This window comes from Hemiscyllium ocellatum, chromosome 44 (assembly GCF_020745735.1).
Source record: "Hemiscyllium ocellatum isolate sHemOce1 chromosome 44, sHemOce1.pat.X.cur, whole genome shotgun sequence".
In the NCBI taxonomy this organism is placed as follows: Eukaryota; Metazoa; Chordata; class Chondrichthyes; order Orectolobiformes; family Hemiscylliidae; genus Hemiscyllium; species Hemiscyllium ocellatum.
This window is the reverse complement of record NC_083444.1, coordinates 11,547,555-11,565,766: the sequence shown is the minus strand read 5'-3', so window position 1 is coordinate 11,565,766 and position 18,212 is coordinate 11,547,555. Positions and strand designations below refer to the sequence as shown.

Genomic DNA, 18,212 nt, shown 5'->3' with positions numbered 1-18,212 from the left:
CACTCGCGCTCACACACTTGCTTTCTCTCACACACGCTCTCACATACACATACTCTCTCTGTCTCAACACACATACTCTCTCTCACACACACTCACTCTCTCTCACACACATACCCGTCCCTCTCACAACACATACTGTCTCACACACACATCCTCTCTCTCTCTCTCACACACACACCCTCTCACACACACACTCGCGCTCTCACACACATTTTTTCTCTCTCTCTCTGACACACACGTGCTCTCTCTCTCTCACACTCCCTCTCTCCTCAGAGCGTCATTACCTCCCCCAGGCCCTCAACAACCACGGGCAAAGACAAGGGTGAGAAAGTACCTTGTTCCACCCAAAGGGCCAATACTGGACATACGTTTTAAATGCATTCTGGGGCCTGATTGGCCAAACATTTATTGCCCCCTTGAGAGGTTGGGGTGAGCCCGCTGCAGTGTGTGTGCTGTGGGGAGACCCACAATGCCCTTAGGGAGTGAGCTGCAGGACCCTGACCCAGTGACACTGAAGGAACAGCCGATATATTTCCAGGTCAGGATGGGGAATGACTCAGAGGGGAACTTGCAGGGGCTGGTGTCCCCATGTATCTGCTGCCCTTGTCCTTCTAGATGGAAGTGCTCATGGGTTTGGAAGGTGCTGTCTGAGGATCTTTGGTGAGTTTCTGCAGCGCATCTTGTAGATGGTACACCCTGCTGTTACTGAGCGTCGGTGGTGGAGGGAGGGGATGCTTATGGATGTGGGGCCAATCCAGTAGGGGGCTACTTTGTCCCTGGATGGTGACGAGCTTCTCGAGTGTTGTTGGAGCTGCCCCCATCCAGGGGCGAGTGGGGAGTATTCCCTCACACCCCTGGGTTGTGGGTGTTAGACAGACTTTGGGGAGTCCGGAGGGGAGTTACTCGCTGCAGGATTCCTCGCCTCTGACTTGCTCACGTGTACATCGGTGAGACCACGCGTAAACTCAGCAGGTTGTGAGTTCATGGAATGCCCTGCCAGTATCAGTGGTGGACTCTCCCTCTTTATGGTCATTTAAGCGGGCATTGGATAAGCATATGGAGGTTATTGGGCTAGTGTAGGTTAGGTAGGCTTCGGTCGGCGCAACATCGAGGGCCGAAGGGCCTGTACTGCGCTGTATTTTTCTATGTTCTATGTCTCACCAAGTATCTCAGCCAGGCCCGCAGGAGCCAACTGGACCTCCCAGACCCGGCCCATTTTAATTCCCCCTCCCCCTCCCTTTCCAACATGACCATCCTTGGCCTCCTTCATTGCCACAACAAACCACACCACAAAATGGAGGAACAACACCTCATCTCCCTCCTGGGCAGCCTACAGCACGGACGACTCAACATTGGGTTCTCCGATTCCAAATAAACTCCTTTCCCATCCCCCTCCCCTTCCCTGCCACCAACCGGGTCCATTCCCCCGACTGACCAACCTGGTCGTACCCTCTACCTGTCTTCACCTATCCCCACCTCACCACCCTGCTCGCGCCACCACCTTTACCTACAGCTCCCCCCACACCCACCACCAGTCCTGAAGAAGGATCACACCCTGAATAGTTGACCTCTCCACCTCCTGATGCTGTCTGGGCTTGCTGTGTTCCTCCAGCCTGGCTGATCTGACCCGCTCTGGTAGCCGTTGTGTTGACGTGGTGATTTCAGCTGAAGGTCTGGTCAATGGCAACCCCCAGGATGTTGATGGGGGGTCGAATTCAGTGATGGTAATACCACTAAATGTCAAGGGGCCAGTGGGCAGATTGGTGATGGTCACAGCCTGGCATTTGTGTGGCACAGATGATACTCGCCACTTGTCAGCCCAAGCCTGGATATTATCCCCATCTTGTTGCGTTTGGACACTTCAGTATCTGAGGAGTGGCGAATTGTACCGAACATTGTACATTCATCGGCGAACATCCCCCACTTCTGGCCTTATGACGGAGGGAAGGTCATTGCTGAAGATGGCTGGACCTAGGACAATATTTTCCCAAAGGAAGGTTCAGGTGGTAGTGTCCCCACGTCTGACCCAGGAGACTCAGGTCCAATTCCCACGTGATCCTGGGGATGCTTTAATCCCACTCTCTGATTTGAAGCTGCCTCATTTACTGAAGGCCCCAGTGGTTCTCGTTTTGAGTTAGCTCACCTCTAAACTTGAAAAGGTTCAGAAAAGATTCACAAGGATGTTGCTGGGGTTGGAGGGTTTGAGCTATAGGGAGAGGCTGAACAGGCTGGGGCTGTTTTCCCTGGAGCGTCGGAGGCTGAGGGGTGACCTTATAGAGGTTTACAAAATCATGAGGGACATGGATAGGGTAAATAAACAAAGTCTTTTCCCTGGGGTCGGGGAGTCCAGAACTAGAGGGGCATAGGTTTAGGGTGAGAGGGGAAAGATATAAAAGAGACCTAAGGGGCAGCTTTTTCACACAGAGGGTGGTACGTGTATGGAATGAGCTGCCAGAGGATGTGGTGGGGGCTGGTACAATTACAGCATTTAAGAGGCATCTGGATGGGTATATGAATAGGGAGGGTTTGGAGGGAAATGGGCCGGGCAGGTGGGACGAGATTGGGTTGGGATATCTGGTCGGCATGGACGGGTTGGGCCGAAGGGTCTGTTTCCGTGCTGTACATCTCTATGACTCTGTGACCTCGGCGAACTCTGAGGTGGCATTTTACAATAATTTCCTCTCTCTTCAGGGAAGCTTGGTGTGGTCAGGCCCCCACCTCCCCCCTCTTCCCCCTTCTCCGTCCCCACCCCCCACTATCTCTGTGACCATCCCCTGCCACCTCAAATGTGGCTTTTATCTGCTGAAGTAAAGTGAAACGGTCACCTTATCACCGTGGCCCAGTGCCTTCAGCTTGTCAGTCACCTCGAATATACCACATGCAAGAGTCAGCCGTTCGGTCCGTCTGCTCTGTACTAGCCCTGGAACAACTTCTTCTCCTTCCCCACCACCTCCTCTCTTCCCTCACCCTCCCGCCAATACAGCTTCTCCTTAACTCATGGGTGGCTCAGTGGTTAGCACTGCTGCCTCAGCGCCAGAGACCCAGGTTCAATCCCCACCCCGGGTGACTGCTTGTGTGGAGTTTGCACATTCTCCCCGTGTCTGCGTGGGTTTCCTCCGGGTGCTCCAGTTTCCTCCCACAGTCCAAAGATGTGCAGGTCAGGGTGAATTGGCCATGCTAAATTGCCCGTAGTGTTAGGTGAAGGGGTAAGTGTATGGGAATGGGTCTGGGTGGGTTGCTCTTCGGAGGGTCGGTGTGGACTTGTTGGGCCGAAGTTTCCACACTGTAAGTTACCTATCTATCTAATCTTAACTCTATCCTCCCTATCCACCTCAATTCCCCGTGGGGGCAATTCCCGCTGTTCCCCGGCTTCTCCTGACTGTATTTACTGAGGTGCTTATTTCAAATATATACTTTGTTCACAGCAAAAATATCTTCAGAGTCACAAACGCAGTTCCGTTCTGCACATCCCAGAAACAAACAAATACTGGAATTTGACTCTGTCCAAAAACTAGACCAAATGCATCCCTCTTCGACAAATACCACCCCTCGCTTCTGCGCCCCTCCTGCTGCAATCTCATCTCCGCTCTCTTCCCCGATGTCAAAGACCCGAGCAGACCCTCGGAATCTTCCCCTCAAACTGCCCCATCCCCTCAAAGGTGGGGCGAGTCCGTAAGGCAGATGGGAGTTACCCTATCTCCGGGCCACACCAAGGGTTAATCAGGCAGCTCAGGGGGTGGGAGGAGACAGATCAGCCAATGGCTGACGGTCTGTCAGTAAATTGGGAAAGGGCTTGTCTCTGTGACACCTCTGACACTCGGGACACGGACCTGCTGGTGGGTGAGTCGTCCTTTTAATGTGCAATCGCTCCTCGTCTTGGTTCGTGTCAGAGTGGGGAAAGGTATGGGAGAGGGTGTTTAATCAGGACGGGGGAGGGAAGGGGACCTGAACACCTCCCTCCCCAACCCCCCCAACTCCCTCACGCCCCAGAAAGAGAGAGGCGGGGGGGCTATTTCCGAAGCAGCTTCTATTTGGAGAGGAACAGGCAATTGTCAAATGTAGAATTGTAAAATGCTACGCTTAGAGTTCACTGAGTCTAGAACCATCTGAGCTCAGTGCGGTTCAGGACATTGGTTAGGCCACTTTTGGAGTACTGTGTACAATTCTGATTGCCCTCCTGTAAGGAGGATGTTATTAAACTGGGAAAGGTGCAGAAAAGGGACTGGTTGGTTTGAGAGGCTGGGGCTGTTTTCCCTGGAGTGTTGGAGGCTGAGGGGTGACCTTATAGAGGTTTACAACATCATGAGGGTTGGGGGTAAACAGAGTCATAGAGATGTACAGCACGGAAACAGACCCTTCGGCCCAATGCCGACCAGGTATCCCGATCCAAGTAAATCTTTTCTGAAGTAGCCACGCTAATATCCCCCAGGGTAAGGGAGTGCAAAATCAGAAGTTCAAGGCGAGAGAGGAATGAGTTAAGAGGGGACCCGAGGGGCAATGTTTCCACGCAGAGGTTGGTGCGTGTTTGGAAGGGGCTGTGAGACAAAAGTGCCAGGGGCTGGTACAATTATGTTACAAAGATAAGGTCACGGAAAACAGAAGGGTTTACAGGGAAGTGGCCCAAACGCAGGCAAGTGGGACTGGTTCAGTTTGGGAAACGTGGATGAGTTGGTCCGAAGGGTCTGTTTCCGTGCTGTACGACTCTGTGTAAGCGGGTGAGGGCATAGAGTAACGTCAAAGGGTGCGGGGATAGAGAGGGCAGAAGACACGCTAAGCTCAGGGGAAACTCCCGAGGGACGGGGCTCTCGGCTTTGGACCGCACCCCTCCTCAGCTAGACAGGTAGCCCTGCTCAAACTCACCAGGAGCTGAAACTCCCTTGCGTCGAGGGAATGAAGGTGCAAGCTCAACCAGGTGGATTGAAAAGGATGCGAAAAATTCAGACGTGTTTGCTGTCTGAGCTAGGGGTGGCAGGATTGGGGGAAAGGAAGTTGGCAGGAGGAGAACGGCTGCGAGTTGACCGGGTGCTAGGCAAATGCACATCCACGTTGCTGTCCCCGCCTGCAGCTGTGAGATAGGGCAGTCTGGGGGCCATTGATGGCTGCTGAGAGGGAGGCGATGATGTAACTGTGATCCAGAACTCTGGGCTCACACCGTAATGACAGGAGCTACAAATTGGGGCAGCACGGTGGCTCAGCGGTTAGCACCGCTGCCTCACAGCGCCAGGGACCCAGGTTCGATTCCAACCTCGGCTGACTGTCCGTGTGGAGTTTGCACATTCTCCCCTTGTCTGCATGATTTTCCTCCAGGTGCTCTGCTTTCCTCCCACAATCCAAAGATGTGCAGTTTAGGGTGGATTGGCCGTGCTAAATTACCCATAGTGTTCGGGGATGTGTAGGTTAAGGTGCATTGGCCGTGCTAAATTACCCATAGTGTTCGGGGATGTGTAATTCAGGGGGGATTAGTCAGGAGTAAATATAGAGTAATAGGGAACGTTTGGTTGGGATACTCTCCGGAGGGTTGGTGTGGATTTGTTGGGCCGAATGGCCTGTTTCCACACTGTAGGGATTCTATTAAATCCCATTTTAAAAAACCTCGACTTAAACATTTAGCCTCAGCTGTCACTTGTGGTAGGAGTTTGTACATTGTGTATCTGCCTGTTCGATGGATCCTTCAGGTGTTCAACTGAATTGAAAGGCTGTCTTTGTGACACTGTCATCGATGGCTGTGGGCTCTATTATGCCCCTTTAGGGAGGTAAATCCACCATCTTTACCCCCCCCCGCCCAGCCTACATGTGATGTCAAGCCCCACAGCCGTGCCCCTCTGACAGGGCCCAGAGTTCAGTCCAAGATGTAATTAAGGGGTGGGCAACTTGAAGGGGTGAGGGGGAGCAGGGAAATGCAAAAGGATGAAGGGGGAAGGGGTGGTGGTGAAGGAATGAGGGGCTAAGTCCCCAGCTGGTCTGCGACGTTCCTGGATTGGATGCCACATGGTTCTGAGGTAAAGTGATCTCGACGCACATATTTCAAAGCCACCCCCCTCACTATCTCGCTATTCCCCATCTCCTGCAGTCCTGTGGGTCTTCACGTCCCTACAAATCCAATTTAAGTGTCTCCCCTACCACCCATGGGCTTGAATCCCCCCACCCCGCCATTGCCCACTGCTCCTTTAGCTGCCTGGAACTCCCTCCTTCAACCTCTCCGCTTCCATCTCTCTCACGCTCCCTCTTGAATCAGGGGTGGAGGAGGGGTCCTCGTTTCTCCTGAGTCGGCCCAGGATCCTGCGAAGCACTTGGACGCAAAAGGGTGCTAGGCGAATGCACATCGATGTTGCTGCTCCATCTGCAGCTGTGAGATATGGGTGCACTGCCTTTTCTCTGACTAATGGCCCTCAGTCTCTGGGAGGGCGGGCATTAATCCTTTGCGGTTTTCATACTTTCAGCGATATTTTGTTAAGCAGCCTACTCTGGCCCGTAGCCTGCAGACATTTGGCACGGTAACTAGCAACCGAACCGCTAACACATGGGGCAGTTCCTCACGCGCTTTGGGAGGCGGGTTCGATGGGGTCGGTTAGGCCAAACTCAGTTTACCCGAAGCAGGGGTACAAACGAGACGTATAAAACCCTCTCACGCTAAGGACTGAGAGTTCGTGACAGGCAGGAGCCTCCTTTACCGAGAGGAAATGGCTGATCATGGCTGATCTGAGAGAGGGCTGCTAAAATGACCAACGGGTAGACATGCAAAACAGTCACCCAATTCAGGAAAAATGTCTGCGATTTATTTTCTCGTTTATGCTTTCACAGCACAACGTTTGTTACCCATTCCTAATTTGGCCACGCCACTCACTTCAAGGGCGTTTCAGACAGCAATGACGTGTCGGCCATCTTGCTGCAGGGCTCGGGTCAGGTGTAGGCCGAAGCCAGGGTCAGGACAGATTTTTCCCTCCCCGAAGGGCCATTAGCAAATCAGATGGGGCTTTTCTTTACGGTGGTTGGCGCCTTCCAAATTCAGTTGAACACCTGGAGGAGGTAGGGTATGTTGAAAGGCAGACACAAGAAGATCCACCCTGCCACCTTTCCCTGGCCGCCATCGCTTCCTTTGTCAGCCAAGAGTCTACTTCTGCCTTAGTCAGGTCACAACGTAGAGCGTCCGTGCAGTGTATAAATCCCAGACGGGCTGAATAGCCTGTTTGATGGTGACTGGAACGTTATGATATCTGGGGATTTTTCTACAGTCCGAAGATGGGTAACCCAGAAGCTATTGTGGCTGGCTACTGCAGCGTCAGCCCTCTTTTGGTAGGCCTCAAAACCTGCTTGGGGTTCACAAGACCCTGACTCTGAATCCCACTGAGCCTCCACTGGCAAGAGGTGACCTTTTAACAGCTCAGGGATCTTGAAGTGCAGGGGTCGGCCGCACACATTTCCCGATACAACCCGAAATGGCGGCACATCAGTTTGGCAGCGTCACAAGCACGTCGATGAAGCCAACGAGATGTCAAACTCAATCCTTTCCACTCTGACTGACTGACCAGCAGGGGACTGGCGGTGCTCGCCAAGACCTTCTAGAAAGTTCCATATGTCGGCTCCCTCGCGCTGACAGCGAGAAAGCAGTCATGCGCGGAATAGAGGGGCAGCTCCGCACTTCAGCCAGCCCTCCCCACGGTCATACCCAACACCATCCTGATTGCTAAACCAGCCTTGAGACCCACTCTGCTTCCTGTGGTGGTCAGTGGGCGGTCGCCATGGAGATGGGAGTGAGGAGAGGGGCCTTGCAGAGATGTGGGCCGTTCCCACTCTGCCTGTCTCCCTAAAAACTTACCTGGCATGGCACAGCACGGGATAGAAGCCAGAGGGAAAACGTAGGCCGTTCAGCCCATCGAACCTACACGCCGTCTTAGAAACGTGGACAACAGGATCAGGAGCAGGCCATTCAGCCCTCGGAATGGGGTATCAGGAACAGAGCCCCCACCCCCAGGTCCGGTGTAACACACTGTACCCCCAACTCAGCCAGGGGAATTGCCCTGCTCCATGGCCTCAGCCGTGATGAAAGTGACATGCATTTATGTACCAGCCAGGCTCTCCACAGCAGCGATTACCCGAAAGAAACCAAGGCGCGGCAGCAAGGGGATGGCCTGGGCCGCGATTAAAATCCGAGGGAGCTGGAGGGGCTGCCGATGTTGGAGGGCAGAGATGTCAGAGAGAGAGGGACGTGGGAATGAAGGACAAGCAGGGGAGAATTTTAAAATGGAGGCGTTGGTGGACTGGAATGTGGCAGTGTGAGATGTTGTGGCAGTGTGCGCACAAGGGCTGGCGATACATAGGTAGAATGTGGGCCCACAGAGGTCAGGCTGATCCAGAGCCCGGGGAAGGAAGGACATCTCCGGAACCTTTACTGTGGTGGGCACCTTCGGTGTGAGGAGGATCTAGGGAACTGACCTCCACCCTCTGGGATACTGAATCCTCGATTTGTGACGTTCGAGGTAAATGAGTAGTGAGAGGCAGACGGGCCAGATGACCTTCAGCCTTTGACCCTTGTGACAGCGGCCATATTCTGGGGCCACCCACATCGAAGCCGCGTACGTTGAACTCCCCCACCCCGCCACTTCCTGCCCCAAGTCGAAGGTCTGGAGATCGAATCCGACTGGTATTCCAGGGAGACTATTCCCTGACACGTGGCTCCCCCCTCCCCCACCCTGAGAGCTCTCTCTGCCTCTCGCACGTCCCAAATCGCGTGGACCTTGCCCCTTGACCCATGACTCTGGAATAAATAGCGCAATGATAATTACAGCGCAGCAACAGGCCCTACGGCCCACCAAGCCTGGGGTGATTCCCTTATCAGACCCACTACTTGGCCGCTTTCTACAAAGAGAATAAAGAATAGGAACAGTGGTAGGCCACTTGGCCCCTCGAGTCTGTTCTGACCCCCCCATTGAACTTCATCAGGGAGACTTTGGATGTGGTCTGTCCACACTGCGGCTTGGACAGTAACTATCCCTAACCTTCAACTCCTCCAATTCTGGTCTGTCAGACATCTACCATTTAAGACACCGAGTCAGGCTATGGAGAGGCTATTCTACAGTGGGAGCTATCACACTCGCTTGGAGAGGGGAGACGGGAGAAGGGGTACACCTTTGGTGACTGGGAGGGTCTCACGGTCGAATTTATTTTGCAAATTACAAGAGTAGGAGGGGTGGAGGAGGAGGGAGCACGTTTGTAAATTATTCTTTTCACGGGACGTGGGCATTGCTGGCTGGGAGCAGCACGTGTTTCCCATCCCTATCCGCCCCTTCAAGGGGCTGGCTCGCTCCCCTCACTGTGGGTGTGGAGTCACGTGTAGATCCACACCATGTAAGACTGGCAGATCCCATTCCCTCACTCAGTCAACCTGATTGGAAGTTTATAGACAATTGAATTCAGAGCTGCCAATGGTGGGAGCTGAACCCATGGCCTAGAGCTGTAGATCACTGGCCCAGAGACATTCCCACTGCACCGTCACCATCCAACTGAATCATAGAATCCCCTACAGTGTGGAAACAGGCCCTTCGGCCCAACAAGTTCACACTGACCTCCCCAAAGAGTAACCCACCCAGACCCATTCCCCTACCCTATTACTCTCTATTTATCCCTGAATAATCCATCTAATCTATGCATCCCTGAACATGATGGGTAATTTAGCACGGCCAATCCACCCTAACTTATACATCCCTGAACACTACGGTTAATTTACACGGCCAATCCACCCTAACCTGCCCATCCCTGAACACTATGGATAATTTAGCACGGCCAATCCACCCTAACCTGCACATCCCTGGGCACTATGGGTAATTTAGCATGACCAATCCACCCTAACCTGCCCATCCCTGAACACTATGGATAATTTAGCATGACCAATCCACCCTAACCTGCACATCCCTGAGCACTCTGGGTAATTTAGCACGGCCAATCCACCCTAACCTGCACATCCCTGGGCACTATGGGTAATTTAGCATGGCCAATCCCCCCAACCTGCACATCCCTGGGCACTATGGGTAATTTAGCACGGCCAATCCACCCTAACCTACACATCCCTGGGCACTATAGGGTAATTTAGCACGGCCAATCCACCCTAACATATACATCCCTGAACACTATGGTTAACTTACATGGCCAATCCACCCTAACCTGCACATCCCTGAGCATTATGGGTAATTTAGCATGACCAATCCACCCTAACCTGCACATCCCTGGGCACTATGGGTAATTTAGCACGGCCAATCCACCCTAACCTGCACATCCCTGAACACTATGGGTAATTTAGCACGGCCAATCCACCCTAACCTGCACATCCCTGAACACTATGGGTAATTTAGCATGGCCAATCCACCCTAACCTGCACATCTTTGGATTGTGGGAGGAAACCAGAGCACCCGGAGGAAACCCACGCAGACACGGGGAGAACGTGCAAACTCCACACAGACAGTTGCCTGAGGCTGGAATCAAACCTGGGTCCCTGGCGCTGTGAGGCAGCGGTGCTAACCACTGAGCCACGGTCCTGTTTAGTTTGTTCAAAAATAACGCAGCAGATCCTATACATGGGGCAGGTCTCTCCCGGTTTACCAGAACCACTTTAATTTAGTTTTGCCCCATATCTTTCCCAAATCCCTCTCCTGCCCAGGGTGGGTCTGATCTGGGGTGGGATAGAATGTTAAAGCTGACTTGAGTTGGAGTCACAGTACCGAGAGGCCTAGATGGAATGGAGATTTTTCCACTAGGTGGGAGAGAGCAGGGCCTGAGGGCACTACCTCAGGGTGAATGGATGACCTGAGATGAGGAGGAACCTCTTTAGCCAAAGGGTGGGGAATCTCTGGAGTGATTTGCCCCAGAGGACTGTGGAGGGTAAGTCATTGAGTGTCTTTGAGACAGAGATGGATAGGTTCCTGATTGATGAGGGGGGATTCAAGTGTTACGGGGTGGGGGAAGGCAGGAGAATGTGGTTGAGAAGCATGTTAGCCATGATCGAATGGTGGAGCTGACTTGATGGGCCGAATGGACTAATTCTGCTCCTGTGGTATGAAGCTCGATTTAAGGAAGCAAGGCCCATGAAGTGGGGGGGGGGGGAACAAGAGGAGTTGAGGGTGATCAGTTCAGCCATGATTTGATGGTCCAATTCTGCTCTGAAGACCAAGGCTGGAGCAATGTGATGGGGATCCATCACCAACCAAGAGGGAAAGGTGTGAGGGCATTGGCGAGGGGCAGAAGGAGGTGAGTGGGAGGTTTGTGAGGGTGGGACTGGTGGGCTTCAGCGATGATGTTTGTTACTCTTGGAAGGCTGAGATTGAGGTCTACGAACCCCCCGGTGGCCCTGGATGGGGCAAACATTGTCCTGACCAGGAACACACCCATAAAAACCGGGGGTCGCAACGTCAGCGGAAGGTTTGGGGAAGCCATGGGGTGGGGAAAAACCATCTCACCCTGAGGGTAGCGCCCGGAACTAAATTATTGGGTACCCACTTGGCAAGCTGTGAGGGGAGGGGGGGGAGGAGGACAACAGAGAGCAGGGAAGTTGAGCAAAGCCTTCATCCAACATGCCTTCCCACTGATGCCTCATTGGGGCCTGGGATTCTGAGGCTTTGGAGGAAACAGTAGAATTCAGCGCCCGCTTGCTTGGGGGGCTTTCTCCAGCTCCTCTCTGACACCGTTCCAGGAAGTCGAGCTGCTGTGCTCTCACCCGGCCTCCTCCGGGAAGAGTCCATGGCTTGCCGGGTCTCCGCATGGTGTTGACGCCCAATCTCATGGGCGTCTCTCTTCCATACACGTTCCCCTCCCCCACCCACCGTGCCCCATCTGCACTCCTGTTCTTGAGAGATAGGCCAAATACAAGGCAGAGAGAGACACAGAGAGAGAGAAGAGAGAGAGAGAGGTCAGTGACCAGTTCACATTACATCTGGGGCCAAGAGTTACACCCAAGTTACAGTGTGGAATGTCTCTGGGGCAGGAGGGTCTTGAACCTGGATTGTCTCGGCCCAGAGGTAGGGGTTCTGCCATCCAATCAGAAGGTTGGGGAACCGAGAACAAGACACATCAGTTTAAGGTTAGAGGGGAAAGAATAAAAGGGATCCGGAGGGCAACTTTTTTTACACAGACAGTGGTGCACGTATGGAGTGAGCTGCCAGGGGAAGTGGTTGAGGTGGGTACAGTAACAACATCTGAAAGGCATTTGGACAAAGAATGGACAGGAAAGGTTTAGAAGGATATGGGCCAAGTGTAGGGAAATGGGGTTCGCGTGGATGGATGTTTTGGTCGGCATGGACCAGTTTAGGCTGAAGGGCCTGTCTCTATGCTTTAGGTGATGACAGAAACCGGCCATTCTGCCCATCAGCTCAATGCCTGCTCTCTGGAGAACATTGTCCCTTTGCGCTCCCTCCCCTTCTTGTATTATGCCATGAAATAATACCCCAATTCTCTTTTAATCTTATACCCCCTCCCCACCTCGTAGGCATCAGGCCTCTCACTGTTGACCCAGAAAAATGGGTCAGCCTTGACGTTTCCTGCCAACGTCCTGAAAGCCCGCTGACCCCCATCATACTGGTCCAGTGAGGAGATCAGCCGCAGCTCCCTCAGTCCAAACCTGGTCAGTCAGGAGCCTTCTTCGTCTACCCTTTCTGGTAGACCTCCTTCGGCCCTCTCTCACGCTCAAAGTCCCTCCCTTTCTCAAATGGTGGAACCCGCACGGGGAGGGCACTGGATGTTGGTCGTGGTGAGAAACCGGGCAATGTCCTTTGGGTATAGGGCAAGGGCCAAGGGCTGTAGTAAACAGGTAATGCCACAGAACCACTAATGAACGATTAAGCCCAGGTTAGTGACGTGGGTACAAATCCCTAAATTCAATTAGTAGATTTGGAAGTAAAAGCTACCATCAATGATGGTGACCATGACAACCATCATCAATTGTCATAAAAACTCATCACTCCTTTAGGGAGGGAAATCTGCTGTCCTTCTCAAAATTGAGACTCCAGACCCACAGCGATGTGCTGGACGCTTATCCACATTCTAAAATGGCTGACCAAGCCACTCGGTTCAAAAGTCAGTTAGAGATGGGCAGTTACTCAGTGGCAGCCACATCCCGTGAACTGGATGAAGTCCCAGTATAATTGCTCCCATGGTCATTGAACTTTCACTCCTGGGCGTTTGTTCCCACCATTGCGGGGGGGGTCAAATTCCGTCAGCGCACGTTGTGTTCTGAGCATAGAGACGAGGTCGAAATGTTGGTGCCCGTTCAGGAAGTCACGGCAGCACAGCTCAGACTCGGGGAGAGAGTGTCCCGGCCTATTGGAAGGGCCTGAGCCTGACGCAGTTCAACCCTCACTCGATCTTGCCTCACGATGATACAACTCAGCCAGCAGACCAAAGGAAGTGCATTTGTGTAGCACCTCATCGCCTCAAGGTCACCAGGGTGCTTCCCAGTCAAGGTCACACTTTTACAAAGCACAAACAGGAATGTAATATTAGAGAACATTTTCACCAGCCATCTTTTACACAGTACAATCCCACAGTCAGATCCTTGAAAGTGGATTCGCAGGCGGATAGGATAGTGAAGACGTATTTGGTATGCTTTCTTTTATTGGTCAGAGCATTGAGTACAGGAGTTGGGAGGTCATGTTGCGGCTGTATAGGACATTGGTTAGGCCACTGTTGGAATATTGCATGCAATTCTGGTCTCCTTCCTATCGGAAAGATGTTGCAAAACTTGAAAGGGTTCAGAAAATATTTACAAGGCTGTTGCCAGGGTTGGAGGATCTGAGCTACAGGGAGAGGCTGAACAGGCTGGGGCTGTTTACCCTGGAGCGTCGGAGGCTGAGGGGTGACCTGATAGAGGTTTACAAAATTATGAGGGACATGGATAGGGTAAATAGGCAAAGTCTTGGGGGAGTCCAGAACCTGAGGGCATAGGTTTAGGGTGAGAGGGGAAAGATATAAAAGGGACCTAAGGGGCAACTTTTTCACACAAAGGGTGGTACGTGTATGGAATGAGCTGCCAGAGGAAGTGGTGGAAGCTGGTACGATTGCAACATTTAAGAGGCATCTGGATGGGTATATGGATAGGAAGGGTTTGGAGGGATATGGGCCGGGTGCTGGCAGATGGGACTAGATTGGGTTGGGATATCTGGTCGGCATGGACCGGTTGGACCAAAGGGTGTGTTTCCATGCTGTCTCTATGACTCTATAACTCAGAAAATGTTTCTCTTGGTGTTGGTTGTGGGATGAGTTCCGAGGACACTACTCTTAACCCTTACCCTAAACCCATTATAGCCATCTTTAACACCCACCTTCAGGGGTTCCTTGATGTAAAGTCTCTTCCAGAAGACCATGCCTCTGACAATGTGGCACTCCCTTAGCACCACACCATCAGCCCGGATCATGTGCCTGAGTCTCTGGATGAGAATATTGGGCAGGGAATGTGACCTGACCTACTCTGACCAGCTCCTGAACTCTCAATAATCTAATTCAAATTACTTTTCAAATTTCTTAGTAAAGAAACGCATGAAAGGAGGGTGACTGGATCCGAAACATTCACTCCAATCTCTCTCTCTCCCTCCCCCTCCCCCGTCTCCCTCTCTCTCCTTCTCTGTCCCTCTCCCTTTCTCTCTCTCACACACACACACTCTGTCCTTCTCTCTCCCTTTCTCTCTCTCTCACACACACACTCTCTCTCCATCCTTCTCTCTCCCTTTCTCTCTCTCTCCCTCTCTCACACACACATTCTCTCTCTCTCCCTCTTTCTCTCTCTCGCGCTCACACACACTCTCTCTCTTCCCCCTCTCCCTTTCTCTCTGTCCCTCTCTCTCTCTCAACACACACTCTCTGTCTCTCTTTCACACACACGCTCTGTGTCCCCCTCTCTGTCTCCCCCCTCTCTCTTTCTCTCTCTCTCCCTTTCTCTCTGTCTCTCACACACACACACACACACAGACTCTCCCCTCTCTCTGTCTCTCCCCCCTCTCTGTCCCGCTCTCACCCTTTCTCTCTCTCTCACACACACACACTCTCTCTCCCCTCGCGCTCTCCCTCTCTCTCTCCCCCCCGTCCCTCTCTCACCCCTTCTCTCTCACACACACACACACTCTCCCCCCTCTCTGTCCCTCTCTCACCCTTTCTCTCTCTCTCACACACACACACACACTCTCTCCCCTCTCTCTCTCCCTCTCACCCTTTCTCTCTCTCTCACACACACACACACACACACACTCTCTCCCCCCTCTCTTTCTCTCTCTCGCTCTCTCCCCCTCTCCACGGCTGCCCAGCCATTTTTGCTTTTGTTAAAGATCCCGTCTTTAAACCCTTTGTCCTCATCGTCACAACCTCCTGCAGCCCCACAACTGTCTAAGAAAACTTTGTTCTTGTATTCCTAACCTTGTTGTGATGACCCCCAACTTTAATCGTCCCTGTTAGACCCTTCCTCGGCAATGAGATCTAGAACTGCCTCCCCTAGGAATTATTTTTAATCAGTTCAGATGCAGCTCAGGGTCAGGAGGGATTTGAACCTTGACCTCCTGCCCTCAGCCCACCTTTAAGGCCCTCTGTAACCTAAAGGTCCCTTTGGTTATCATTGTGCTCTGTTGCTCAATGGCCCTTCATTTTTTGGCTCGGTGTCACACGCGGCCGGACTGTGGCCCTCTGGAATGTGTAAAGGTGGCATGCAAATCCCAGTTGTTGTTGTTGTTGCCTGGCAGAACCTTCCAGAAGCTTGTGGCCAGCAGCAAAGGCGTTGTCGCCAACGTTTACCTCCTGACCATATCGCAGCGCTGCCTGAATGAATCGATTAGTGAGAACGGGTGGAGATTAGGAAAAAGCCAAATGCTCAATCGCTGATAAGGAATTGTGAGCAGCCTCTATCACGGTGAGACCAGGCCTGGGTGTGTGCGCATGGGGCTCACTTGTTGCAAAAGGCCTTTGGGGTGTTGAATGGAAAGCAAACTCGATTTCAGACTGTCAGACTCCCCGACGGTTAGGCCTTGCTGCTCTAAATGGAGGAGCTCAGGTAATTTTTTGAGGAGAGAGGACTGTGGGGGGATTCTGGGAAGAAGACAAAATGGAGGCAGGTGCTGCCCTGGTACAGCACCAAGGTGAAGGCTGGACCTCTGTCAGAAATAAGCTGCCAATTGATTTGAGGCCACTGCTGCTTCCCTTCCTCAACCCCAAATCCACCTTGACAACACTCCCCTATGAGCTCACTTCATTCTTCCCCCTCCTCCATCTCTGTGGCAGCTCTTCCTGTGATCTTTGACCCCCGGCGGTACTGGATTGTCCTCCATCTTCTTCAGCGGCGGATTCCATCCTAGCTGCTATGGGAACAGCACTGGGGAGTGGGGTCTTCGACTGTGTCAGTCCCACCATCTCACAGCACTTCTGCCTCTCCCACCCCAGCTCCAGCCCTCCCCTTGTCACCGCTTACCCCCCCCAGTGGGGTCAATGGTCAACCAACCCCATGTGACACCAACAGACATGCCATCCCCTCCCTTTCCTCCGTCACATTCCAAAAGGGAATTCCCTCTGTGGTATTCCTCAGTCACCCCAAAGATCCTAGCACCTTTCCTTGCAACTAAGGCCTGGGCAAGGGGTCAAAAAAACTGAGCCTAGAACGGGGCGCAATAACCAGGACCCGGGACCAGGGGTAAAAAACAGGGTCTGGGGTAAGGGAGCAGAAACCTGAGTCTGGGGCAAGGGATTAAAAACTAGGGCCTAGGGCCAGGGGAAATAAAGCACAGCCTAGGGCAAAGGGTCAAAATCCAGGGCCTTGTGCAGGAGACATTAACTAAGACCTGGAAAGGGAGCAAAAACTAGGGTCCAGGGCAGGGGGCAAAAAAAACAGGCCCTGGAAAGGGGGTAAAACTAGGGTCCAGGGGAGGGGACAAAAAAACCAGGCCCTGGAAAGGGGGCAAAACTAGGGTCTGGAGAGGGGGCAAAATCCAGGCCCTGGAAAGGGGGCAAAACTAGGGTCTGGGGAGGGGGCAAAATCCAGGCCCTGGAACGGGAACAAAACTAGGGTCTAGGGGAGGGGACAAAATCCAGGCCCTGGCAAAGGGTCAAAACTAGGGTCCAGGGCAGGGGACAAAAATCATGGCCTTGTGCAGTGGGGCCTGGAGTGAGGGTAAAAACCAGGGCCTGGCACTGGGAGGCAGAAACCAAGGCCTGGGACATGTGGCATACAACAGGCTCCAATGACCAGGGCTTGGGGTACCAGAGGTCCCGTTGTCAGTGCTGGGGACAAGGTCTGATGCCTGGGCTTGGAGTAGCAGCAGGGCCTGTGATTTCTGCAACACCTTTCCTTTCACCTCCACCCCGAGCATTCCCTCTGGGAGGGGAGCGAAAAGATGGAATGATCCGTGGCAGGCAGGAGCTGGCGGCGTCAAGGAATTGTCTCTAGGCTCAGGTTCCTGGGACATGGGTTCAAATCTCACCAGGGCAGATGGTGAAATCCGAATCTGATAAAACCTTGAATTAAATGGGTGGCCATGTAGTCAGTATCAAATCACTCACTGCTGCTCTCTCGGGAAGGAAATCCATCGCCCTGACCCACTCTGGGCCTACACGTGACTCCAGACCCATGGCAATGTGGTTTTTGATTAGATTAGACTCCCTACAGTGTGGAAACAGGCCCTTCGGCCCAACCAGTCCACACCAACCACCAGAAGATTAACCAACCCCGATCCATTTCCCTCTGAATAATGCACCTAACACTATGGGCAATTTAGCACGGCCAATCCACTCTAACCTGCACATCTTATGTTATTGTGGGAGGAAACCAGAGCACCCGGAGGAAACCCACGCAGACACACGGAGAACGTGCAAACTCCACACAGACAGTTGCCCGGGGGGTGGAAGTGAAACTGGGACCCTGGCGCCGTGAGGCAGCAGCGCTAACCACTGAGCCACCACGCCGGACCGTTGACTCTTAACAGCTCAAGGGCAATTAGAGATGGGAAGTAAATGCTAGTGGGAATGCGACAATGAAACTGTTAAAAAGTTAGCCTGGCTTTAGTTATGCGAGGGGCACTGGAACGTAGCAACAGGAATAAGGGGCAAGTCAATTCAAATGTGGGATCATGAAAAGAAAACATATGTTTTACAAACCTGCTATGAAGTTGTGCATAGTTGTAGCTCACTGAGGCTGGACAAGGGGGAGCCAGTAGATGTAGTTTATTTGTGTTGCAATATTCCAAAGGTGCCACATAACA

General features: G+C 52.7%; 1 protein-coding gene across 2 annotated transcripts in view; it reads left to right on the top strand.

The window, feature by feature from the left end:
- The first annotated feature begins 3,766 nt into the window (after nucleotides 1-3,766).
- Nucleotides 3,767-18,212, top strand: part of tfr2 (transferrin receptor 2) — a 55,654-nt gene continuing 41,208 nt past the window's right edge. Inside the window, exon 1 of one of the 2 annotated variants that reach the window (XM_060854778.1) lies at nucleotides 3,767-3,840. The gene's annotated coding sequence lies outside the window, so the exon portion shown is untranslated. The remainder of the gene's footprint in view (nucleotides 3,841-18,212) is intronic. The other variant, XM_060854779.1, reaches the window with a different exon arrangement.